The sequence below is a fragment of the Physeter macrocephalus genome, chromosome 20, assembly GCF_002837175.3.
Source record: "Physeter macrocephalus isolate SW-GA chromosome 20, ASM283717v5, whole genome shotgun sequence".
Lineage (NCBI taxonomy): Eukaryota > Metazoa > Chordata > Mammalia > Artiodactyla > Physeteridae > Physeter > Physeter macrocephalus.
This window is the reverse complement of record NC_041233.1, coordinates 4,533,578-4,558,809: the sequence shown is the minus strand read 5'-3', so window position 1 is coordinate 4,558,809 and position 25,232 is coordinate 4,533,578. Positions and strand designations below refer to the sequence as shown.

The following is a 25,232-nucleotide window of genomic DNA, read 5'->3' as shown; positions in this document are numbered from 1 at the left end:
TCATTTAAATTTTCCCCTAAGAAAGTCCATTTTGATGGCCGGTAATATTATAATATGTTACAGTTAAAAGAATAAATGAAGTGTCCTTTTCCTTCTGGAGTCTAAAGTATGTTGAGGTTTTTCAAGTCAGGGCACACTGTGGGATCTCAAAAGTAAGTCATTACTTTTGCACTGGCTCACTTAATCAGACTGCCTCCTCCTCGATTGTAGTCTTCAATTGAGTGGGAAATGAAACTTGCCACCTTCAACAAAAAGAACACCATCAATATACTCATTTGTGTGCCAGGCACTGAAACCAATATTTGCTTGCTAGATTCTTTCAGTCCACTGAAAATTATACCTATTTATCCTCTGTTTTCTTATTTCTCCTTCAATTTGATATAAGCTTTTGGAAGAATTAAAATAGCTAGCTTTCTTGCAGTTTCTACTATGTCATCACTAAAGAGAAGCTGAACCATGTGCACAGAGCAGAACCACAGCGTGGTAGGTCAATCCAAACAGCATGTCAGTCCTTAATCTCCGATAAAGTCATATGTACTTGCTTTGGTTACAATGTCATCTTCTTGACCCTTCTGGGAAATTTTTAGTTAAGCAATGAAAGGTTTATCTAGGATACCTACCATACTATCCTATCTCTAAGAGGATTGCTCAAAAGGAAGGACAAAAGTAAGTCTTCATCTGTTTAATCCCCCAGTTTCAAGCATATAGTGACTTGAAAAGAAACATTTGTGCTTATGCACGCATGCTCCTGCACACACACACCCACACAGACACATTCTTCAAGGCTTTGTGGCTGGCTGATTGGAGGCTTAGCTCTGCTGCTATAAACAACCTCCTTGCTAATCACTGTCTCTATGGTATCCATGTGCAAAAGGTTCTGTTTGCAACTGGGAAAAAGGAAGAGTTTAGTGAACAGCAAATCTCAGGGAGCGGGAGAGGAGAGAGGAGATGCAGGAGCCAAGATCCACGGCACCTGCCGGCCTCTCCCTTTGCACTGACCTTCAGAAACTATAACCAGGAAGGATGAGCCACAAAGGTAAGCCAACTGTTTTCATGGGAGATTTTTGGGAAATTTTCAGAAAACAGTAACAGAGATTGAAGGAGCTGTTTTTTATATAGTTTATTGAAGGCTGTGGGCATACACAGAGATGCTTGGGGGTCTATGTAACATAAAGTATGGCACTGAGATGGCATTTCTCCCTACACAGAGCCAGAAGAGGTGTGGCACCCCAAGGACTGGCCATTTGGCAGGCACCGTGAGATCATTTTCTTGGCTTCTTATAATTGAAACCATGCAGAGGGGCTGTGGTGAGTGGAGACAGAGAGAGAGAGAGAGAAGGGATTGATTTTGTATAAGGAACTGGCTCACACAGTTATGAAGGCTGACAAGTCCCAAGACCTGCAGTTGGCAAGCTGGAGGCCCAGGAGAGCCGATGGTGTAAGTTCCATTCTGAACGTTGGCAGGCTTGAGACCCAGGAAAGGCCAGTGTTTCAGTTCTAGTTGGAAGGCAGGAAAAAAAAAAAACCCTGATGTTCAGATGTCCCAGCTTGAAGGCAGTCAGGCAGGAGAACTTCACTCTTACTCATGGAGGGTCAGCCCTTTTGTTCTATTCAGGCCTTCAACTGATTGGATGAGGCCCACCCACATCTGCTTTACTGTCTACCCATTCAAATGTTAATCTTATCAAAAAACAGGATCACAGACTCACCCAGAATAATGTTTGATCAAATGTCTGAATGCTTCGTGGCCCAGTCAAGTTGACACATAAAATTAATCATCATACTGCATATAGAAAGTTGGGGGTCAAGAGGTCTTTTTATGTCTTTAACAGCGTCAGTCTCTTTTCCTCTAGGCTGGCAGGGTTTTTGCCAATACAGATCTCTCAAAATGTGGGTTCTCTATGAAAGTAATTTCAGTAAACTTGCATGTGGCAAAAGGCACAGCCATATACCTTTCAAGATATGCCTCTTTCTAGCCTTAATTATGGGTACGTTTGAGAAATCAGGCTTCTGTGGAACCATGTCCATAATCTTTCTAAGAGCCCTTCTGTCCAGCTGAAGGGACCTATAGATGCCATCTTAATCCTTTCAGATGTCTTAACCAAGAGTGTTTCAGGCAGACCCTTGATGTCTTTTTACTCCAAGGCTGTGCCATATTAGTAGGAAGAACTAGTAGATTTTGTCTTTGCCCTGAGGCTCTGTTATAATGATCCCAAGCCTTGACTTTGTGAGAAATTTCTCATTTTGTAACTCTGCCCCACAATTTCTGGACTCCCTAAAATTCTCCGTTCTATTTGCAACTAACCAGTTCTTCCCTGAACATTTTCCTCTGACCTATGGTACTTTACCATGTGCTCCTAGGAGCAACCAAGTCCTGTTCCGATATTCTTCCTTCAAACTTCCTCACCCAAGACTAAAAGTTCCACAGGTACGTTTTCTTTTTTCCAAATTTCCACCAAGTACAGTTTTATCAAATGCTTTCCCACAATGTAATGGGCATTACCTTTTTTCAGACTCCTGGAACCATTTCCTCAATTTCTGCCCCTCACTACCAAAACTCATTCCACAAAATTTTAGGTTCACGTTAGGGCAACACCCCAATTTTCGTATGAGTTGGCAATTACCACAATAAGGATGCATTAAAAAAAATCTCAAAACTCACTGGCTGAAAAAACAATAATTTGTTTTTATATTTCCAGGTGTGCGAGTTGGCCGCAACTCTGCTGATCTTGGCGGGGACTCCAGGCTCCAGGTTCCAAGGGTTCATGTCGGCTCCATGTGGCTCTCATCACTCTCAGACTAACGGCTACCCAGGGCGTGTGGTCTGTTTTATTGTCTCATTCTCAGACCCAGGCTGAGGGCAGGTGGGTACTTGGGGCGTATTCTGCTCATGGTGGGTCAACCAGAGTGCAGGAATGCCAGCCCAAAGACACAACCATATTTTAACCCTCTGTTTGAGCCATGTTCACTAACATCTCATTGACCAAAGCAAGTCATATGGCAAAACTCAAAGTTAAGGAACAGAGAAGTACACTCTGCTAACCTGGAAGCCAGGGTGAGTTTGCCAATGGATAATATTACTACAGGTAACTGGAAAGTTGAGACTAATAATTCAATCTACCTCAGTGCTAAAGAGGTTTTCTCTGTGTGTGTGAGTCTCTCTCTTTGTGTCTGCCTGTCCTTCTCTGTCTCTCTCTGTCTTTGGAAATATTAGGAACTTACAGTTTCTAGACTACTGAATTTCAGCTTCCAGGGCTCCTGAGACATCCCTGTCATTTTGCTTTTTTAAAGTGTGATTATTCTAGACCAACTTAACTTTCATCAATGCATCACCTGTGGTTTCTCTTCTGCCATATATGTACCTTTTGCAATATGTGCGAACCAAAGCCAACGAGTTTAATTCTATAATATTAGAAAATAACTTTTCTTTCTTTTTTAATGTTTTTTTTTTTTTTTGGCCACACCATGCAGCATGTGGAATCTTAGTTCCCTGACCAGGGTTTGAACCCGTGCCCCCTGCATTGGGAGCGTGGAGTCTTAACCACTGGACCACCAGGGAAGTCCCAATTTTTCTTTTTTATTGAAGTATAGTTGATTTACAATGTTGTGCTAGTTTCTGGTGTACAGCAAAGTGATTCAGTTATACATATATTCTTTTCGATTATGGTTTATTACAGGATACTGAATATAGTTCTCAGTGCTATACAGTAGGACCTTGTTGTTTATCTATTTTATGTATAATACTTTGTATCTGTTAATCCCAAACTCCTAATTTATCTTTTCCCACCTTCCCCCATTGGTAACCATAAGTTTGTCTTCTGTGTTTGTGAGTCTATTTCTGTTTTGTTCATTTGTATCTTATTTAGATTCCACATATAAGCGATATCATATGATATTTGTCTTTCTCTTTCTGACTTACTTCGTTTAATATGATAATCTCTAGGTTCATCCATGTCGCTGCAAATGGCATTATTCTTTTTTATGGCTAATAGTCCATGGTATATATGTACCACATCTCCTTTATCCATTCATGTGTCATTGGACATTTAAGTTGCTTTCATGACTTGGCTATTGTAAATAGTGCTGCAATGAACATTGGGGTGCATGTATCTTTTCAAATTATAGTTTTCTCCTGATACATGCCCAGGAGTGGGATTGATGGATCATACGGGAATTCTATTTTTAGTTTTTTAAGGAACCTCCACACTGTTTTCCATAGTGGCTGCACCAATATATATATTCCCACCAACAGAGTAGGAGGGCTCTCTTTTTTCCACACCCTCTCTAGCATTCATTATTTGTAGACTTTTTGTTGCTGGCCATTCTGACCGGTGTGAGGTGATATCTCACTGTAGATACTGAGCACTTTTCAGGTGCCTATTTTAGCCACCAAAATTCTAAACAAGTTATAAGTCGCCTTTTTTTTTCATCCTGCCAGAACTCATGTTTGTTCCCCAGCCATCGTGTTCCAAGCCTTTCCCAGATGGATCCACAAGTTTCTCTCCAAGAGTCTCAGACCCTCCTAACTTCTGAGTCACCTAGGCCATCCCGTGGGATTTGGAATGGTGTCACTCTCACAGACTGGGAACACTGTGGCTCCATTCCACCTGCTAGGATCCTCCTGAGAACCAGACTTCTGTGTCCCCAGCAATTGATTCCTCTTAGTCACAGCTGTGCCTGACTCTGCTTCTCTCCATCCAGGATGGCCCTGGGCTGGGGGGACTGGGACAGAGGGTACTAACTGAAAGGGACACAAGGGAACCTCTAGGGTGACAGATATGTCCTGGCATCACAGGCATACCCTATGTAAAAGTCATTAAGCTGGACACTTAAGATACGTTTTACTACATGTAATTTATTCCTTAATAAAACACTGGGAAAAAAAAAAGAAAATGAAACAAACCAAAAATCTGCATTATTAATTTCATGAAAAGTAAAAACTTATATTAAAAAAGAAAATGTAATCATAGGACACTCCCTGTAATCTGGACCTAGCTTGGCTGTGAACAATAATTACACAGTTGTAATAATGGATATACACACGATATATGGATTCAACCAAAAATCTATATTGGCAGGATAGGCAGAAAGACAGTGTTTGTGTGTAGCAGAGGATTGGGGGGTGAGCAAAGAGAGCTAAATCCTAATATTTTGTAGTAGGAAGTCAATAGATAATGTCTAAAATCAAATAAACAAATAAACAAGAAAAAACAAAACAGAACAAAATGGCCTGGACTTGGAGGATCCCTTACCCACCTGCTCACATTCTACTTGGTTCTATGCAGGTGCCCTTCTAGGCATCCTTTTCCTCCTTGGCTGGGTTAGTACCTCATTTTGATACATGAATTTTTTGACTGGGGCCCCGCTGGCCAGGCTCATTTCCCACCACTTTTCCTCACCAGAGCGGAGGTGCTCTGACCAGCTGCCCGGGATATTTTGCCACAAGCAGACAGACCTAAAAGGATCAAAACTGACATTTATCTGTATCTCAAATATTGGACCCAACAGATTTCCTGACTGTTCTTGAAATTCCACACCCACTTCACCCCTGACCTCTGGGTGGCCAGCCTTCCAGCCCAGCCAGTTTCTCTTTGACAGATCTTGTTTTTCAAGTCCATTAGGTCCCAAATGGTTGACTCATTGCTTAACAAAGTCATTATTTACCCCGTGAAGGCCATAGTTCTGCTTTCAGCACTTCCTGTCATTTTTTAGAAATGTATTGAATGTCTTAGGTTGTTCTAGCAAAGGATTTTGGATTTTCTAAACATAAGGGGTTTGAAGTCCCTTCTCCCTGGAAAATAGCTAACTGTGGCCCTAGAGCACTCAGGAATAATCTTATAAACATAGCCTGTGTTATTGGGGTAAATAGTGCTAAGTAACATCACTGTGGGAATGAAGACAGGTGCAGTGGGAAGTGTGGACACCCCCCACCCACCCCGTGGAGGGGAATGATGACAGGAAGGGGAGAAAAACATGGTATTCCTTGGGTGCGATTCAAATGTTATTTTGTGTCCAGAGGGCAAGTGTAGCAGGTGGAATGTTAAAGCTCAGAACTCCTGTGGTTTCCATTCTTTGATGAGAGGGATGAGAACAAAAACATTAGCCAGTTATATTTTCCCTACTGAGTTCAGCACAGCAATGAATCTAGGTAGTGTGGGCCTGCGGTTGGTATCATTTGGGACATCTCTTTAAGAAAACACTTACCAAATTAATGGGTCTTCCCTGGTGATGCAGTGGTTAAGAATCCGCCTGCCAATGCAGGGGACACGGGTTCGAGCCCTGGTCCAGGAAGATCCCACATGCCGCGGAGCAACTAAGCCCCTGTGCCACAACTACTGAGCCCACAAGCCACAACTACTGAAGCCCATGCACCTAGAGCCCGTGCTCCGCAGCAAGAGAAGCCACTGCAATGAGAAGCCTGCACGCCACAACAAAGAATAGCCCCTGCTCACCCCAACTAGAGAAAGCCCAGCAACAAAGATCCAATGCAGCCTAAATAAATAAATAAATAAATTTTTAAACAACAAAATTAGTTTGAAAGCAGACAAATTCACTGAATTGTCACAAAATCACTCAGAGGCCACATGAGTTATCAGTGCTTGAACTAGTGGTTGGAAACATGCATTTTCAACCAATTTATTTTGGGCCCATTTACCTTGCTCCAAAGATAAAATTAAAATTCATAAAAACATTACCAGAGGCACACCAAGACACATCTGAAACAAGACGATGCCGAAAAAAGCAAAATACTCCATGATGAATCTCCCCCAAATTAGCAATAAGCCCCTAGAAAATTCCAAAATTTGAACAAAGCTACTAAAGCATAAATTATTTGAGGAAAACAGCATAAAAGTTATGAAGGAGTAAAAAATGAATGACTGAAAATATTTCTTTTTACCAATTAATCATTTTGGGTTTTATTATTTATTTTGTTTTTTTTTTTCCCTTAAGTAAATTCTGTTCTCTGTCCAGTGCTCATTGAGGAGAAAAGGAAGAAATGGTGGAAGCAGAGTGGAGAGTTCGAGAGAGGGACAGAGATAGGGGTTTGGGGAGAGACAGAGAGAGAAGAGGAAACGCAAAAGGCCGAAGAAAGATGTATACAATTTGGAAAGTGAAGCAAAATTTATGAGAAATTCCACACACATACCAACATGCACACACAAACTTATTTGATAATAGAAGCCAGGTCTCATGGGGTTACAGATGGATTTTATTTTTTTAAATAAATATATTTATTTTTGGCTGCTTTGGGTCTTCGTTGCTGCACACGGGCTTCAGTAGTTGTGGCTCGCGGGCTCTAGAGCGCAGGCTCAGTAGTTGTGCGCTCGGGCTGAGTTGCTCTGAGGCATATACGATCTTCCCAGACCAGGGCTCGAACCCGTGTCCCCTGCATTGGCAGGCGGATTCTTAACCACTGCGCCACCAGGGAAGTCCCACAGATGGATTTTTCTTTCCATTTTTCACCTGGCATTTAATGGAAACAGCTGTCTGGCCTGCGGCAGATGCCCTCCTGGCACCTGTCCCACAAACTTCCTGGGCATGAATTGTTCTCACACAACACAGGCCCAAGGCAGTCGGTGGGCAGGAGGGAGGGGCAGCTGCTGACCCCAGCGTGTCCGGCCATGAAATTGAACAACCAGGAGACTGAACAACCAGCAACTTGCTGCTGCCCCAGGAGAGCTAGGATTTCCTCCTGAAGGTGTCTTCTTGCCCCGCTTTACACACAGCAACTTCCATTGTTAAAAGGACGCTTGCAGAACACAAATGACAGTGGCAGGACCATGTTTCTATCTCCTAGCATTTTACAAATAGACCCAGAACCAGCAGAGGGGACTCTGTAGAACATGTGGGGGGGCTGTCCGGATCCCTCTTATCACTGCTGGCCTGGAGGGGGTTCTGCCCTGCAATTTGGAGCTGGAAGGCCTGTTGTGAGTCTGTTGCAGTGATGCAGGTGGGAGACCAGGAAAGCCTCAGCTGTGGCAGTGGCTCTGGGGAGATTTAAAACACATGAAGGGCGAAAAACTAGCAGAGCTTGTGACAGCAACCACGTGACAAACTGAAAAAGCTGTTTAAATATTTAGCTTCTCAGATATCTATTGCTGGATGACAAGCCACAGAGAACGGTTTGAAGATGAAGGAAGTTGCTGACTTGATACAGATGCTATAAAGAAAGCCCATTTTACAGAAACAGACTCACAGACATAGAAAATAGACTTATGGTTACCAAAGGGGAAAGGCGGGGAGGGATAAATTAGGAGTTTGGGATTAGCAGGTACAAACCACTATATATAAGATAGACAAACAACAAGGTCCTATTGTATAGTACAGGGACTATAGTCAATATCCTGTAATAAACCATAATGAAGAAGAATATGAAAGAGAATACATACATATATGTATAACTGAATCACTTTTTCTATGCCAGAAATGAACACAACATTGTAAATCAAGTATACTTCAAAAAAAAAAAAGAGAAAAGAAAGCCTGTTTTTTGTTCTTTTAATAAATTTATTTATTTATTTATTTTTGTCTGCATCGGGTCTTTGTTGCTGCGCGCGGGCTTTCTCTAGTTGGGGTGAGCGCTGGCTACTCTTGGTTGCGGTGCGCGGGCTTCTCATCGTGGTGGCTTCTCTTGTTGCGGAGCGTGGGCTTCAGTAGTTGTGGCTTGCGGGCTCTAGAGCACAGGCTCGGTAGTTGTGGTGCGCGGGCTTAGTTGCTCCACAGCATGTGGGATCTTAGTTCCCCAACCAGGGCTCGAACCCGTGTCCCCTGCATTGGCAGGCGGATTCTTAACCACTGCGCCACAAGGGACGTCCAAGAAAGCCTGTTTTAAAACACCCACTAAATAATGAGCCATTCCATACATCAAGAGTCCTTACAGTCTTTAAGATTTTGTTGTTACAATTTTTTTTTAAAAATGACGCCACCCTTTTCTGAGGATGAAGTTTAAAGGGACATAGGGAGATTTTGAAAGTTTCATACAGTTAAAAGAGAAGACCAAAAAATTCAAACTATGATGAGTTCAAAGCAAAGGCATTTAGATTACAGTCAAGAAATAAGGGAATTCTCTCCTGCATTTATTTAGCAACACAGGAAATAAGCTCGCTAAGTGAAATTTGCAGTTAATGGAAATATAACCCTTTAAGTACTTATTAAAACATTTCTAATCGCTTCAGGCAAAATATTTTTAAAACCCAGCCTTTGAATTGTTAGATGAGGTATAGTAATCATAATTAATCAATTATTATTTATTATAATAATTAATTAATGCTATTAATTAATTAATTTTGATTACTACTGAGTCAGGACCATGGGGGTGGTAATCAACTGGTCCTGTGGCCGTGACACTGGGATGCCCCAGGGCCAGCAAAGAGCGGGCAGTGGTTTACTGCTTAGGTATATGTGCCTAATTGTGCAGTTTTATTTACTTTTTCTTATGTGGTTTTTTAGAAACCACAATAGCAAAAACTAAGCACTATCTTCACTTTGAGTCAAATAATATGATCATGAAATAGTCTATGTGCCAGCAAACTAGCTAATTAAATTGAAGGAAACTTGTATATTAGGTAAAAGGGCAAATAGGGACTCACTTCAGTAAAAACATGGTGGTCTCTTCCGTTGAGGGAAATGCATGGGCCTTTCAAAAAAATTCTTGGGGGTGATTATTTTATTGCTCAGAAGTCTCCCCCACCTCCTTCCCTTTATTTATAATAAATAAAGAATATTTATTTATTTCATTTTTTTCTTTTGGGCTTCAGAGAGAACAGGTCTCCTGAAGACTGAGGCCTAGACCCTACGTGGTGCTCCTCTATCCTCTCTCTGAAATTAAGGTAAATTATGGTATAAGCCACTTCTCTTTCTATCCCGCTTACGTGAGCCACAAGAAGAAGCCAAATAGTGCATGGGTCTCATCCCGAGATGGAGGAAGTAAGGCATTACCACCTGAGGGGCTTAGCCATGGACGTGGTATTAACTGGCAAAATCAGGAACAGAATTCAGTCAGATATTTGAAAGAACATTTGCAAAAGAAGGTTATAAAAACAATTTCTCAGTGTATCTTGTAGAAATGATTTTTTTTAAGAAATTACATTGGCCATCTGTATTTAGATGAATTGGTCTGAGTGTAATAGTTATATTATAAATGGCAATACTTAGTATGCTAATATTAAATGGATCATGAAAAAAAATGTTCTCTGAGATAATAAATAAATAAATAAATATAAAAACAGTTTCTCTTTTTCCACCAAGAGCTCTATCCCCTGGGTCTATATTCCTCTGGGACACCAGCAGGAGCAGGACCCAATTCCCTAGTTCCACTCGGCATGAGTTCCTCATCCTCCCGTTGGCCAGACCTTGCCTTCCCCAGCAGAAGGTGGATTCTCGGCCCGTCTCACTGGGAGCCACGGAATCTTGGCGTCCTCAGATGCCGCTGTTCTGACTTCACCCACGTCATCAGCCTTCTCATCCCCAGCAGGCTTCCCACTGCAGTTCCTCGACAGTCGGAAAGTCCACTGGTCACACAAATGTGAGTGTTCTGGTTCCTTCATAATCACTTCTCAAATGAATTAATAAATTGGCTTTCCGCCTTTCGGATCAATCTTTTTTTTTTTTTTTTTTTTGCGGTACGCGGGCCTCTCACTGTTGTGGCCTCTCCCGTTGCGGAGCACAGGCTCCGGACGCACAGGCTCAGCGGCCATGGCCCACGGGCCCAGCCTCTCCGCGGCATGTGGGATCTTCCCGGACCGGGGCACGAACCCGTGTCCCCTGCATCGGCAGGCGGATTCTCAACCACTGCGCCACCAGGGAAGCCCCCAGATCAATCTTTTGAGTTTAGTTAATATATACCTGCTTCTGAGAGACAAGTGGCGAAATTAAATATCCAAGCCTGCGGGCGGAAGGCAGGGCCTGGCAGAGCTGCTGAGGTGTGGAGGGCCTCCGTGTGAGGTCTGTGGGGAAACACGAGGTGCTCTTCGAGACAACGCTTCAAGGACAGATGCAGGAGGGCAGTTTAAATTTTTCTGCATGCTTATGCTTTCTGTTTACAAGTGCACAGTTGTTCCATCCGCAGTGCAAATTCCCCACAGGCAGTAATCAGCCCTAATGGATCTTGTAGATCTTTGCACAATGCTGAGTGCAAAAGATGAGCTTAAATTCTCACTGAGGGCGAGTGAGTGTTCACTGGAGACCAAATTTTGTGCTTCTAGTTGTTCTGACCCAAGAAATGCAATGTTCATGTGGCCTGGTAGAGGCAGACAACAATGAATAGGAGCTTCGGTCTGTGGCTTTGGTGGCTTTGGTCCTCCATCAACACCGGCCTTTGTGGAGCACTTCCTGTGTGCTCAGCTCAAAGTTAATCTCAGTTAAGTGGCAGAAAATAGAGCAGACAGAGCTGGGATGCTGATGATGGGCTGAGAAGGGGAGCTGAGCTTAGAAGGCAGTAACCACTGCTCAGTTCGGTAGCATCCAGACAGAAGCATCACACGGTCAAATGTAATACAGGAAGAAAGATACCCATGGCTTTTTGTTGTTGTTGTTCTCTCAGTTTGGGAACTCCACTTATGTGTGTATTTTTTTTTTTTTTTTTTTTTTTTTTTTTTTTTTTGCGGTACGCGGGCCTCTCACCGCTGTGGCCTCTCCCGCCGCGGAGCACAGGCCCCGGACGTGCAGGCTCAGCGGCCATGGCTCACGGGCCCAGCCGCTCCGCGGCATGTGGGATCCTCCCGGACCGGGGCACGAACCCGTGTCCCCTGCATCGGCAGGCGAATTCTCAACCACTGCGCCACCAGGGAAGCCCTATGTGTGTATTTTTAAAAAGTTGAATAACATGTGATTACCATGTACACATTAAACAATAGGAAACGTCTAACCACAATCGCTGTGCTCACCTGTCTCCTGTGAGTATCCTCCCTCGTCAGGACAAAGATACCTGGTCATTCTTCTAATGGCAGCGCGGCAGTCAGTGGGGTTAGGGTCCTTGGCTGTAGGCACGGTGGACTCTCCTGTCCGGGGCTCTGCTTCCCCTTCCTTTATCATTGCTCATGCTGCCTGAATGTAGGAATATCACAGGGTTAGAGGCCCACGTGTGCTGATAGGCACCCGAGGCTTTTGCTGTAGGTTCTGTTACCCCCAGACCTGGGTTCGCCTCTTGGTGGGTGTCAAGCCAAAGCACACAACCAAGCCAAAGATCGGGAGAATGAAGGATTGATTACTTGCAGCAAGGAAACAGAACACAGGGGATCTTATCTAAGGCAGTGTCTCCCCACAACAGCAAAATTGGGGAAGTTTTAAACTAAGGGTCCATGCATATTCACGAAGGGGCTGAGGCCTAGACGGGAGTCCAAGCTTTAGCTGATTGAAGTCACCAGGGTCAGAAAAGGTCAAGATCATCACCCCTTAGGTTCCAGCTGATCGGGTGGTTGAGCTGCAGGCTAATCTTTACCATTGAAACAGGACTGAGTGTCTTTACACCTGCTCTATTATCTTTGCTATTGTTACTGCTCTTGCCTGGTAATAGTCTTTTGTTCAGACATTCTTTTGTTCCCTTAAGATCATTAATTACCGAGACCTGTTCAAGGGCAAGGATTGTGGCCAGGCTTAGATCACAAAATGGCTTAGGCCCAGAATGGCTTCTCTTATGTCAAGAAAGCCATGTCGGGTTCCTTTTCTCCAGGGACCCCCTACCCTGTCTGCTCACAGCTCTGAGTTCAAGGGTGGCCTGCCGGCCCAGAAGCCTGGGTCATGGTGTGCTGTTTCCAGCTGACAGGGGCAACTGTCTGCCCTCAGTGACTGCAGATCAATGAATTCATGGTTCAGGGACCTTATCCTCACTTTTTACTTGTTTCCTACTTCCAGTTGTTTTTGTTTCTTAGTTTGGTCCCTGCTCCCCACAGGCCCTACAAACTCCTTCCCAAATCCTAAGGCTCGATGGCCAACGGAGGAGAGTTTTATTTTTTGAGTGGGCAGCTGATCTGGCCTCCACCTAAAACTGATTTTGAAATCTTCCCAGGGTTGTGGGTCTGAGTAATCTAAACACAAAGTGAGACAGAAGATTTTATCTTAATCCATTTTCAGTAAGTGCATTATTAAATATTCAGCTTTTCAGACACAAATCGGCAGAGCCCAGGCAAGCACAATGATAAGAAATTTTCGGATGTTAATTATGTTTCCTTTTCACTGAAACTCTCAAAAGCAAATTCTGTGAGATCAAATGGAATTTTCAGTAGACTTTTCCAGCCAATTTTTTCATGTTGAAAAGCATAATGTTTTTCAGCTTGCGTTAAAGCTCCAGTGAGATAATTACCTCTCACTGACAAGGTCAATGGACAACTCAGGATCTGTTCATTTAATTCTAAGACAATTTCAGCTGCTAATACTGAGCTCCAAAGGAAATGATAACAAAGGGATATCGCTTGTAAATGAAAGTACAGGCTTCATTCAGTGTGATGAAGTCTCCATGGCCACAACCCTCATCCTCACCCAAACCCTTCAACTCACCTTTTACCCTGGAGGGCAAAGGACTGTTGGAAGAAACTGATTGTCACGTTTCATTCCCTTGCATGTTGGAGGGAAAGGAAGGACAGATAGAACTGCCATGGACTTGGCCTTACCTAGTCCATGTTTCTCAGAGTGATGCTGAAAACGCGGCCTCTGTGCACCAGTGCTGAATCAAATCTCGGAGACAGAGTTTTGGGTGAAGTAGAAAAGAACAGCCTTACTGCTTTGCTGGGCAAAGCGGGATACAGTGGGCTCGTGACCCTCAATACCTCTGTGTCCCAAACTGGGAGGATTTGGTGAGGAGTTTTATAGCAATGCTTCAAAGGCGGAGTTGCTAATAAGGATCCGGGTGTGTGCAGGGCCTGCATTTTAAAAATCTGGCCTCGGGTGGTCTCCTGATGAGCTTCTCTGGTTCTCGAGGAATAAAGAATGCTTCATCAAGTAGTTAACATCTTCCATTTGTTGGGGGTTTTAGTTCTGCAGAAGAGAGCAAAGATATTGTTACATGTATCCCTTGAGGCGGAACCAGGACCCTGCCCCAAGGCTGCACTATTGTTTCTTGACTACTCCTCCCTTGTCTCTGCATCCCCTCCCTTCCCTGATTAGCAACTGTTTGAATCTGCCCTTTGGGACTCAGGGAAGGTCATGGAGGCTGGAGTCTGTTCCCTACAAACAAGAAATGGGGGACACGGAAAGGCTTCCATGTCCAGGAGCCCCACAGGGTCCTGCTCAGTTTCAAGACCTACACCCAGAGAGCTGATTAGGCCCTGGGAGGAGCAGGCATGTTGAACCCAGCGGGCATCCACTGGCCCCCACCAACGCCGCCCCAGTGTGATGTAACAGCTGCTGCCCTTGCAGAGTTTCTCTCAATCAAACCTGACTGACTGGGGAAAAACAAAAAGAGTGGTGATAATGTCATGAATATGTATTTGCTACTCCTCACCCACAGAAGGCAGGGAGGAAGATGCCAGAACAAGGGTCAGAATATGGGGCTTGGCGTCCAGGTTTGCCATTTACTCTCTGTGTGATTTGGGGCAAAATACCTAAAATCTCTGAGTCTCAAACGCTTCATCTTTTTTTTTTTGGCTGCTTTGGGTCTTTGTTGCTGCGCAAGGGCTTTCTCTAGTTGCGGCGAGCAGGAGCTACTCTTCGTTGCGGTGCGCAGGCTTCTCATTGCGGTGGCTTCTCTTGTTGCGGAGCACGGGCTCTAAGCGCGCGGGCTTCAGTAGTTGTGGCACATGGGCTCAGTAGTTGTGGCTCACGGGCTCTAGAGAGCAGGCTCAGTAGTTGTGGTGCACGGGCTTAGTTGCTCCGTGGCATGTGAGATCTTCCCGGACCAGGGCTTGAACCCGTGTCCCCTGCATTGGCAGGCGGATTCTTATCCACTGCGCCACCAAGGAAGTCCCCAAACGCTTCATCCTTAAAACGACTAAAGTGTGTATAGTTGTGAAGGATCCAAAGGGATAATGAAAATGAAAGTACTTTATACATTTTAAAAACACTCTGTGCATGTCAGATTTGTATAATTGTTGCTAAGGAAAACATCCTTTGCCAACAGTTCAAAGGCTGCCAACAGCCAAGTAATAACCTTCTGGCTCGAAGGCCGATTCCAAAGGAAAGCTAGTTTCCTCCCTGAAACAGGTTGTAGAAATTTAAGTTTATCGAATTAGTCTTATAATACGGAGTCAAATACCACCCAGGCAGCCCCTGTCTCATTAGGGTGCTCAGCTCAAGATTTCTTCTGGGTGTTTTAGTCTCAAATGCGTAGGTGTCAGTCAGGGTTAGGGGTTGGGGGGAGTCAAGTTAAAAAAAAGTCTATAAATGCACCTGGAATATTTACTTAAAACACGTGCGTGCACAGCACACACACACACACACACACACACACACACACACCCCATACACACATGGGACGAATGTGCACCACGTGGAGAAAGACATGAGCAAATAGATTTGTGTTGAAAGGCAGAGGCTCAGGAATTTGGTTAACTAGGTCTTCCTCACATCCATTTTATTTTTCTCTTGGGGAGTTTTCTATTTCTGTCAACCACTGTATTTTTGGTGGAGAGGCACCGTGGGTAGCGTGTATGTTATTCTCAAACTTAGGGGTCTAGGTGACCTATTGTTTATCAGAGGGAAGGCTTTTCATGAGCAAAGGAAGCAAAGCATGAGACAAAACAAACACACTATTTAAATGGCAGCTTCAGCCAAGTTGCAGCTGTGTCTCACAGTGCCCAAAGCTTCAGATGTTTGTTTAAGGAAACCGACGCTTCAGCAGGAAACAAGGAGTGTCCTGGGAGCACTAAGACAGGATAAATCTTTGCGTCACTGTCGCTCCTCTACGGCCTGAGCAAGGAACCACTGAGTGGAGAGATGGCATAACCAAGACCCCAAGCAGATTCCAGAGTGGAGACGGGCAGAGACAGAGCCAGGAACCTGGTGTGAGCGCTAAACGTCCTGCCTTCCACGCTACCATATTTACAACTTCAGCTGACGGTAATCAAAGGGGGTTCAAGTGAACATAATTTAACCCATTTCTGGTTCCTGTGTGATATTTGTGGAAAGGGTAATTTATTTGAAAGGCTAAATCTATTCTGTCTTTGAAATCCTAGTTAAGGCTTAAAATATTAGGAAGACAGAAAATACAATACCCCAAACTGCATAAAAAGTTCATGAAAAATTCTCACCAAGGAATTTCCTGGTGGTCCAGTGGTTAGGACTCTGCACTTTCACTGCTGAGGGCCCGGGTTCGATCCCTGGTCAGGGAACTAAAATCCCACAAGGCACGTGATGTGTCTAAAAAAAAAAAAAAATTCTCATCCAGGTTGTTAACCATACAAAAGGAATGCTCAGTATTGAAAACACTGAAAAGTCATTTATTGACTCATTCAACAGATATTTCCTAAGCATCCATTAGGTGTCAAGTCCCAGATATTTTTAAAATGCTTATAAACAAGTTGGGGAAAATAGATGATTACAATAGAGTTTGCTAGGTGTTTTGACACTGGTGGGGTGAGGTGGGGGGTCAGGAAGGAAGAAATTTTCTTCTGCCCTTCTAGGTTCTTCTGGTTGGCCTAAGAATTAACTGGCATGAGACAGATGAACAGGAGAAAATCAAGCAGAAGTTTAATAAGATGTATGCATGGCAGAGACCCAGGAGAACTGAGTAACTCACCAAAATGCTCCAAGCCCTCACCTTAAACACCACCTTCAGCTAAAGACAAAGAGCAGGGATTTGGGGCTTCCCTGGTGGCACAGTGGTTGCGCGTCCGCCTGCCGATGCAGGGGAACCGGGTTCGCGCCCCGGTCTGGGAGGATCCCACGTGCCGCGGAGCGGCTGGGCCCGTGGGCCATGGCCACTGGGCCTGCGCATCCGGAGCCTGTGCTTCGCAACCGGAGAGGCCACAACCACAACAGACGGAGGTCCGCATACCACAAAAAAAAAAAAAAAAAAAAAAAAAAAAAAAAAAAGAGCAGGGATTTGGGACTTGAAAGGGGAGGAAGGCAATTGACATGGAGATGGAAAAACAAATGTTTGCTGGGCCGGGCAGAGACAATGGGACGGGGAGTGGACTCTGATCTCTCAGCCCTGCTGCGTCCACACGTAGGCCATGTTCTTTGCAGATACCTCTGGAGATAGCTCTATTCTGGGAACTGACCCTTTCTTTATCCAAATTCTTTAGTCAGCTAAGAGGGAGGGGAAAAAGAGAGACTTCCTGGGTCTTCTGTCTCTTAAAAATATTCAGCCTAGGGACTTCTCTGGTGGCGCAGTGGGTAGGAATCCGCCTGCCAAGGCAGGGGACCCGGGTTCCAGCCCTGGTCCGGGAGGATCCCACATGCCGCGGAGCAACTAAGTCCGTGTGCCACAGCTACTGAACCTGCGCTCTAGAGCCCGTAAGCCACAACTACTGAGCCCACATGCCACAACTACTGAAGCCCGTGCCCTGCAACAAGAGAAGCCACCGCAAGGAGAAGCCTGCGCACCACAATGAAGACCCAATGCAGCCACAAATAAATAAATACATAATTAATTAATTTAAAAAATAATCAGCCTAGGGCTTCCCTGGTGGCGCGGTGGTTGCGCGTCCGCCTGCCGATGCCGGGGAACCGGGTTCGCGCCCCGGTCTGGGAGGATCCCGCGTGCCGCGGAGCGGCTGGGCCCGTGAGCCATGGCCGCTGAGCCTGCGCGTCCGGAGCCTGTGCTCTGCAATGGGAGAGGCCACAACAGTGAGAGGCCTGCGTACCGCAAAACAACAACAACAACAACAACAACAACAACAAAATAATCAGCCTAAATTAATGCTTATGCCAAAGAGACACATTTTGGGGTGGGAAATTCTGCTCCCCTATAAGGGAGAGATGAGGTGGGCATGGAGGGGCTGCTGGGGGTTTCCCAGAGGAGAACAGATCAATCCTGGACTCAGGCAGGCCAGCCTGTGACCAGAAAGGGAGCTTGTGTCAAAAGGTAAATCCACACACTGCTTCCTTCATTGAGAAAGAGAAAGAACTGAACTAAATAGTGTGCTCAGTGAGTCAGTCATTTAACATTCTTATCTTGTCACAAACCACTAACAGATTGTCCTAGACCAGCAGCTGGTGTGTGGCACACTTTTTTTTAAAAATTGGGGCGCATGGGCTCTGTAGTTTGTGGCACGCAGGCTCCAGGTGAGGCACGTGAGCTCAGTAGTTGTGGAATGCGGCTCAGTAGTTGTGGAATGCGAGCTCAGTTACCCCGCGGCATGGGGGATCTTAGTTCCCTGATCAGGTATCAAACTCATGTCCCCTACACTGGAAGGCGGATTCTTTACCACTGGACCAACAGGGAAGTCCCTGTGTGGCACATATTTTGAGCACTGTAGCAAAGGACAATTAGGACTTATTCAGGGGAGAGGGAGGAGGGCGTCCCACAGAGAGAAGTCTGGGCAGTCAGAAGGGCCTCCACAGTAGAACAACTGCACAGGATTCGGGGGATGTGAGGGTGAGAGGCCAGAAAGTCCAGCAATTCAGGGGCCAAGCTTGTTTTAAATGAAGGGAGCAGAGACAGAGAAATCTCGGTCCTACCTTCAACACCGGCTCACACCAGACTCCTGTGAAGTCTTCCTGGAGAAAACATTCTGCAGAAACTCTGAGGAAAAGGAAGTGTCCACAGGAAAAAACTGCACAACCTAAAAGTTGAGAATTATGTTTTATTTGGTGGACTTTCTGAGACCGTACGCCTGGGAGACACCTTCTCAGATAGCTCGAGGGATAGCTCCAAAGAGGTCAGGGTGGAGCCAGGATATATAGGGGTTTTTGCAACAAAGACCAGGTAGTCAGAACGTCTGTTAATTACAGTTAATTAAAGAAAACCAGACATCTCAAGTTAATGAATGTAGTGCTTTTCTCTGTATGGGCAGATGCAAGAGTCTGGGCTCATCCAAATCATTTCTTTGATATGTACCTCAGCTGCCAAGGAGGATGGGTATCCTGTTCTTTCCCATCCTGAGTGCCCTCGGGGTACACCTCTGGGGCTGGCTGCAGTGGCTGAGGGCTTGATAGCAGCATCCTTTGTTTGCTGAAGATTTCTTCCTTAGCTCGTAGCCTTGGAGGCCAAAGGCCCCCTTCCTTCAAGGGAAGTCTTCAAAAAATGCAGTTTCTATCTTCTTTGTCTGTTGAGTAATCAGAGTACTGAGGAAGTTTAGCTACTTTACAAAGAAAGAGAGGAGGAGAGAGGGGGATAGCTGCCTTTGTGCACAGCCCTGGTCTCTGAGGCTGGACATCCAGCAACTGTGTGTGCGGAAAGGATGGGGTTCCTGGGGGTGCTGCCACACACCTTCCTGACTGTGGCTGGAAGTGCCACCTTTATGAGTCCTTCCCTTTGAATTATGCATGTTCTCACTAATAATTACTTTTTAAAAAAACAAATTTTATTTATTTTTGGCTGCGCTGGGTCTTCGTTGCTGCGCACGGGCTTTCTCTAGTTGCAGCGAGCGGGGGCTACTCTTCGTTGCGGTGCACAGGCTTCTCATGGCGGTGGCTTCTCTTGTTGTGGAGCTCGGGCTCTAGGCGCACGGGCTTCAGTAGTTGTGGCTCGCGGGCTTTAGAGCGCAGGCTCAGTAGTTCTGGCGCACGGGCTTAGTGGCCCTGTGGCATGTGGGATCTTCCCGGACCAGGGCTGGAACCCGTGTCCCCTGCATTGGCAGGCGGATTCTTATCCACTGCACCACCAGGAAAGTCCCCTAAAAATTACTTTTTAAAATCCAGAATCTCCCTGGAAAATGACAAAGCTAAGCTTGATTTCATTTTAAATCAAGAGACTGAGTTAAGACTCATTTATTAACTGCTTTCCTCCAGGAATGAAGAGATTTGCTAGGTGGTTTCACAGGCTCTCTGCGACAGAGGTGGAAAGTTAGTAAGTAAAACACACACACAACAAACTTCATATACTCTACTCTGTGCCCAGAGCCAATGTTGAGAGTGTCCCTGTGACACACCCCTATGACGACTTTGATATTTGTTTCCCCCCGCCCTCTGAAGCGCCTGTGCCTTCTTGGGGTTCACGGAAGTGTTCTTCTCCAGATGCTACAAATATGACTCATGTAGGCCCTTTCCAAGAATATTTAGCTCTCAGCTGGTTTCACAGGAAATCTTTCTATCGTTCAGACTTCTAAGAAATAGGACACCAAGTGACTTCCCTTTTTACTCCTGTGTCTCTGCGGAACCGGCGCTCAGGAGGGACAGGCAGGGCTCTGTGATGTTCTGGGGGCACGTGAACTGGAGAATGGGCTTGTCTCCTTCGGGGAGGCCGTTTGCTTCCCACCAGGCCTGGCATGCAAGAGAGAGAATACAGGCGTTTAAAAAAGAGATGTTATCTATTATAAAATGGACCGTGCTTCAAAGACAGCCCTGATTTCTAGCCTGGAGGGCACATGGAAAATGCAGATCCAGAAACGCTGGGATTCCAGGAAGGAATGATACCTTCTTGTTTCTTGTTGGGTGAAGGAGGACTCCAGGGAGATTGGGTGTTTGCCCATTAAGCTCTCCCAGGGCATTAGAGACCAGCCAGGGTGGCAAACCAAGGAGCTGAGCTTTGCCTTCCAGGTGGGGGAGATGAATGGCAGTGTTTTGTTGAAGGCAAAGAAGAGGAACGTGTGGCATTAGTAACTGCCCCTGAGTTACCTGCTGAGCCATCCAATCATAGGAAGTCAGAGTTTCCAGGCCCTTTCCTCTCCAGTGGGTCAGGCACAACCCTGACAGATTAGTTCCTGCTGAGTGGAGCTTGGCTTTACTGACTAGATCTTTTTCCAGAAATGTCTATGCACATGAAGTATTTTGCAACTAAAAGTTTTCAATAATTTATCCTAAGTGCCAGGCACTGTGATAAATTACTCCCCAAACATTATTATTATTATTATCACACCCATGTTACAAGTTAGTGTTGGGGCCCCAGGTAGGACACCCCAAAATGTGCCTCATGGTATATTGATTATTTTGAAATAAAGTGACTTAAGAAGTGGCCAGTGCAAGAGGGACACCCTGACCCTCCTTTCTGTCTCCCTGAAAGCAGGAAATAAATGTCTCAGGTGAAAGGTGTACTCCCTGCATCTGGAGATAGAAGGACACCCTTATCACCAGAGATGGCCGAGAAGCCTCTATAAACAAAACTTGTGACTTCTTCAATTGACCCCAAGCCCAAACTCTGTTTAGATTCTTCACTCCTTGGGCACCCGAAACCTAAGTTTTTTTGTCCCATCAATTCTTCACACATTTATTGTTTCTTTGTCGAAAAAGTATAAAAGCTGCCCTCTTTGGCCACTTCTTAGGTCCCCTTTCTCTGAGACCTCCATGTGCCTGAATTAAAATTCATTTCTTTTTCTCCTGTTAATCCGTCTTGTGTCAATTTTATTATTAGTCCAGCCACAAGAACTCAAGAGGGGTAGAGGGGAAAATGTCCCCTTCCCCGACATTAGGAAACCAAAGCTTTGGAAATTTTAAAGTGGCCGAAGATAAATGAGTGAGTGATACAACTGGAATTCAGACTCCAGGCTTTTTTTTTTTTTTTTTTTTTTTTTTGCGGTACGCGGGCCTCTCACTGCTGCGGCCTCTCCCGTTGCGGAGCACAGGCTCCGGACGCGCAGGCTCAGCGGCCATGGCTCACGGGCCCAGCCGCTCCGCGGCATGTGGGATCTTCCCGGACCGGGGCACGAACCCGTGTCCCCTGCATCGGCAGGCGGACTCTCAACCACTGCGCCACCAGGGAAGCCCAAGATTCCAGGCTTTTGTTCCAGAAACCACCTGTTTAACCTCTCTGCTCTGCCCCTCAACAAGCAGAACTTCAGACATCCTTTGTCTGCCTTTGGGGCCAGCCCTCCACTGCCAGGGGGATCAGGAGATCCTTTGTGGATCATTTCCCTTCCTACACCAAATGAGGCCCCTCTGCTCTCAAATAGTTCTCACACCTCAGATCCTCTTGTGGATGGTCAAGGAAAGGTACCAATTCTGGAATCCCATCAGACGCCCAGCACCTCAGAATTTCCTGGACTTAGGGCTTCAGTATTTTTAACTGGTAATCGCTCCACTTTTAGTTCATGGTAAAATCTGTAAACACACGAAGAATTATAAAATTCAATTTGTGTTGTTGATCCCACAGCTATGTTTTTCTCCAGCCTTCCCCAAACCAAAGAACATTCTTTTAAAAATTTGGAAGTAATGGCTTTTTTTCTCTCTCTCTTTTTTTAAAAAAAGGCCTAATATCTTCCTTCTAATTGATACAATTATTGTTACAACAACCTGGTAGAATGGAAAGAGCTCCAGATTAGGAGACAAGAGGCCTGAGTTTTGTCCCCTGCTTGGCACCAACACACCTTTGGACTCACGGCCCGTTGCTTAGATGCTCATGAGGGCCCGTTGCTTAGATGCTCATGAGGCCCCGTTTTGTCACCTGTATAATTTGAGGGATGGATTAGGTGAATTCGCAGCGTCTTTTCAGCTGGACCGTTCTACCATCATAAACATCAATTATCAAACGGCATTTTAAGGGTCTGATAAGCATACGTCTATCAGGTGATAAATGTCCTGTTGGCTTGATGGTAGCCATATTCCCTCTGAGGATCCGGTGTATGCTAACTACGAGGGTTTTTTCCTCTCCTAGAACACCTCAGCTTGCTTCTCAAAGCTGACAAGAAGAAAAAACACACATAATGAGTAGCTAATGCATACCAGGCACTGTATTAGGCTCATGGCATGCAGTATGTCCTCACATCAAAGGTGAGGGCTAGAGACGATCAGCTCTACTATATTCACTTGTTTAAGAAATATTTCCTGGTGGGAATGTAAATTGATACAGCCACAATGGAGAACAGTGTGGAGGTTCCTTAAAAAACTAAAAGCAGAACTATCATACGACCCAGCAATTCCATTACTGGGCATATACCCTGAGAAAACCATAATTCAAAAAGAGTCATGTACCACAATGTTCATTGCAGCTCTATTTACAATAGTCAGGACATGGAAGCAACCTAAGTGTCCATCGACAGATGAATGGATAAAGAAGATGTGGCACATATATACGATGGAATATTACTCAACCATAAAAAGAAACAAAATTGAATTTTTTTGTAGTGAGGTGGATGGACCTAGAGTCTGTCCTACAGACTGAAGTAAGTCAGAAAGAGAAAAACAAATACCGTATGCTAACACATATATATAGAATCTAAAGAAAAAAAAAATGGTTCTGAAGAACCTAGGGGCAGGACAGGAATAAAGATGCAGATGTAGAGCATGGACTTGAGGACATGGGGAGGGGGAAGGGTAAGCTGGGACGAAGTGAGAGAGTGGCATGGACATATCTACCAAATGTAAGATAGATAGCTAGTGGAAAGCAGCCGCATAACACAGGGAGATCAGCTCGGTCCTTTGTGACCACCTAGAGGGGTGGGAGGGAGGGAGACGCAAGAGGGGGGAGATATGGGGATATATGTATACGTATAGCTGATTCACTTTGTTATAAAACAGAAACTAACACACCATTGTAAAGCAATTATACTCTAATAAAGGTGTTAAAAAAAAAACAAGATAAAGCAAAAAAAAAAAAAAAAAAAGAAATATTTCCTGAGAGCATCCAACATGCTGATGTTGTTTTAGGTTCTAGAGTCACAACAGTAAATGAGAGGAACCAAACTATGCCATTATATACACATCAATTTATTCCACAAATACTTATCAAATACCTACCATATGTCAAAAACTCTGCTAGTCGCTGGAGACACCAGAGTGAGCAAAACTCTGACCTCATCACGTTGACAGCTCAGCAGACTAAAACAATTAAAGGACAACAATGATAATGTAAGAGTGCTCTGGAAACACCAAAGAGAGAGATAATAGAGAGAAATGTACCTCTACCATCATCTGGTCAAAACATGAGTTAATCAATATACTTTGAAGTTACAAATATGAAATGATCTCTTTGCTTGTTTAGTCAACTACAGGATTCCACCACTTATCTGGCTACTTTTAGAACATAAACTTAAGTAAATAGTAATATCTATAGCATCTCCACCCATATATCTTCATTTTGTTCTCCATACTATTCATCTCCTTTTGTGAGAGAGCCCTGATACCCTCATTGTTCAAGGCCCATTCTTCAAGATACTGGATTCCAAACAGATCTTGGGTCCTCACCAACACAGCTTACCATGAATTCTCCATAGGCAGCAAGGTCATGAACAGAGCAACATTCTTCTTGATTCAGCTCAGTTTCAAACTATTGGAAAGTTACCCCACTTTATACTCTCTTCAGGGACCCTCAGTCCCTGGCTACAAAGATGGACCAGATCTGGGAAGTGAGTGAAAGCTTTGCAGAAAAGTGAATCCTTAAGCTGGCTCTTGAGGGATGTGTAGGAGTTTATCAGGCGGACAAGGTGTACTTTGGCAGCAGGAGAGGGAGGAGACTGAGGCCGGGGTTGGAGGGAAAGTAGGAAAGACAGTCCAGGCAGAGGTAAGAGGCTGCATGATGGCCAGAGCCACGTAACCACATAGCAGGTTGAGGGAGACACATGTGCCTGAGTTCTGGGAGTGAGAGAGACGTGGAGACATGCTCAAAGCATCAGCTGCTGCTGGTACTGAGGGAGCCCCTGCTGCTAAGGGAACTTCTACCAAATTCTGGACCTGAGGGGAGTCACTGAGATTTTAAACCAAAGATTTTAAACAGGATAACATTATGTTTTAGGAAGGTTCATTGTATTACTATAGCAGTAGTAACATTTCCTTGCACGTGTATGTGGCAGTTCATTGTTCTAGCAGTCCAGACCAGCTCTGTCTTCGCATTGATTGATTTCCCTTTGGCAGTAACTTCTCCAACTCCCAACCCCCCTAGGCTGCAGTGGCCTGTGTTTTCCTCTCAAGTGGTAAACACCTTTAAGGGAAGCCAGAACAAAAGAGCGAATTTCACTATTGAAAATAACTCTGAGGCTTAATGTTTTTGTAAGGCAAAGAGCCACCCATTTGATTTTTATCCATCTTATGAATTTTGATTTTTGGGGGGATGTGAAAAACAGCGAAGGAGTGTTTTCTGGTTTCAAAAGGAAATTATACATGTAAAATCAGTGCTTCTGCCCTAAACCACTGAGCAGACTTACTGTATTGTGTGCTTTTAGTGAATAGACATGATCTTTATCTTAAGTGGTATAACTTGAAGGATCTCTTTTGGATAAAGGTATTAGTCCAGACCGATAAATGAAATTGTTCATTCTGTCTCACTC

The 25,232-nt window shown here is 44.8% G+C and overlaps 1 long non-coding RNA gene across 8 annotated transcripts in view; it reads left to right on the top strand.

Annotated features, from left to right (window-relative positions):
- Window positions 1-873: 873 nt before the first annotated feature.
- The window catches only part of LOC114484492 (uncharacterized), an 80,383-nt gene continuing 56,024 nt past the window's right edge, over window positions 874-25,232 (top strand). For 6 of the 8 annotated variants that reach the window (XR_008616097.1, XR_008616096.1, XR_008616094.1 and 3 more), the window contains exons 1-5: window positions 874-1,036; window positions 1,209-1,438; window positions 2,700-2,864; window positions 9,759-9,830; window positions 10,249-10,525. This is a non-coding gene — a long non-coding RNA (uncharacterized lncRNA). Of the gene's footprint in view, window positions 1,037-1,208; window positions 1,439-2,361; window positions 2,429-2,699; window positions 2,865-9,758; window positions 9,831-10,248; window positions 10,526-25,232 lie in introns of all 8 variants that reach the window. The other 2 variants (XR_008616095.1, XR_008616098.1) reach the window with 2 other exon arrangements.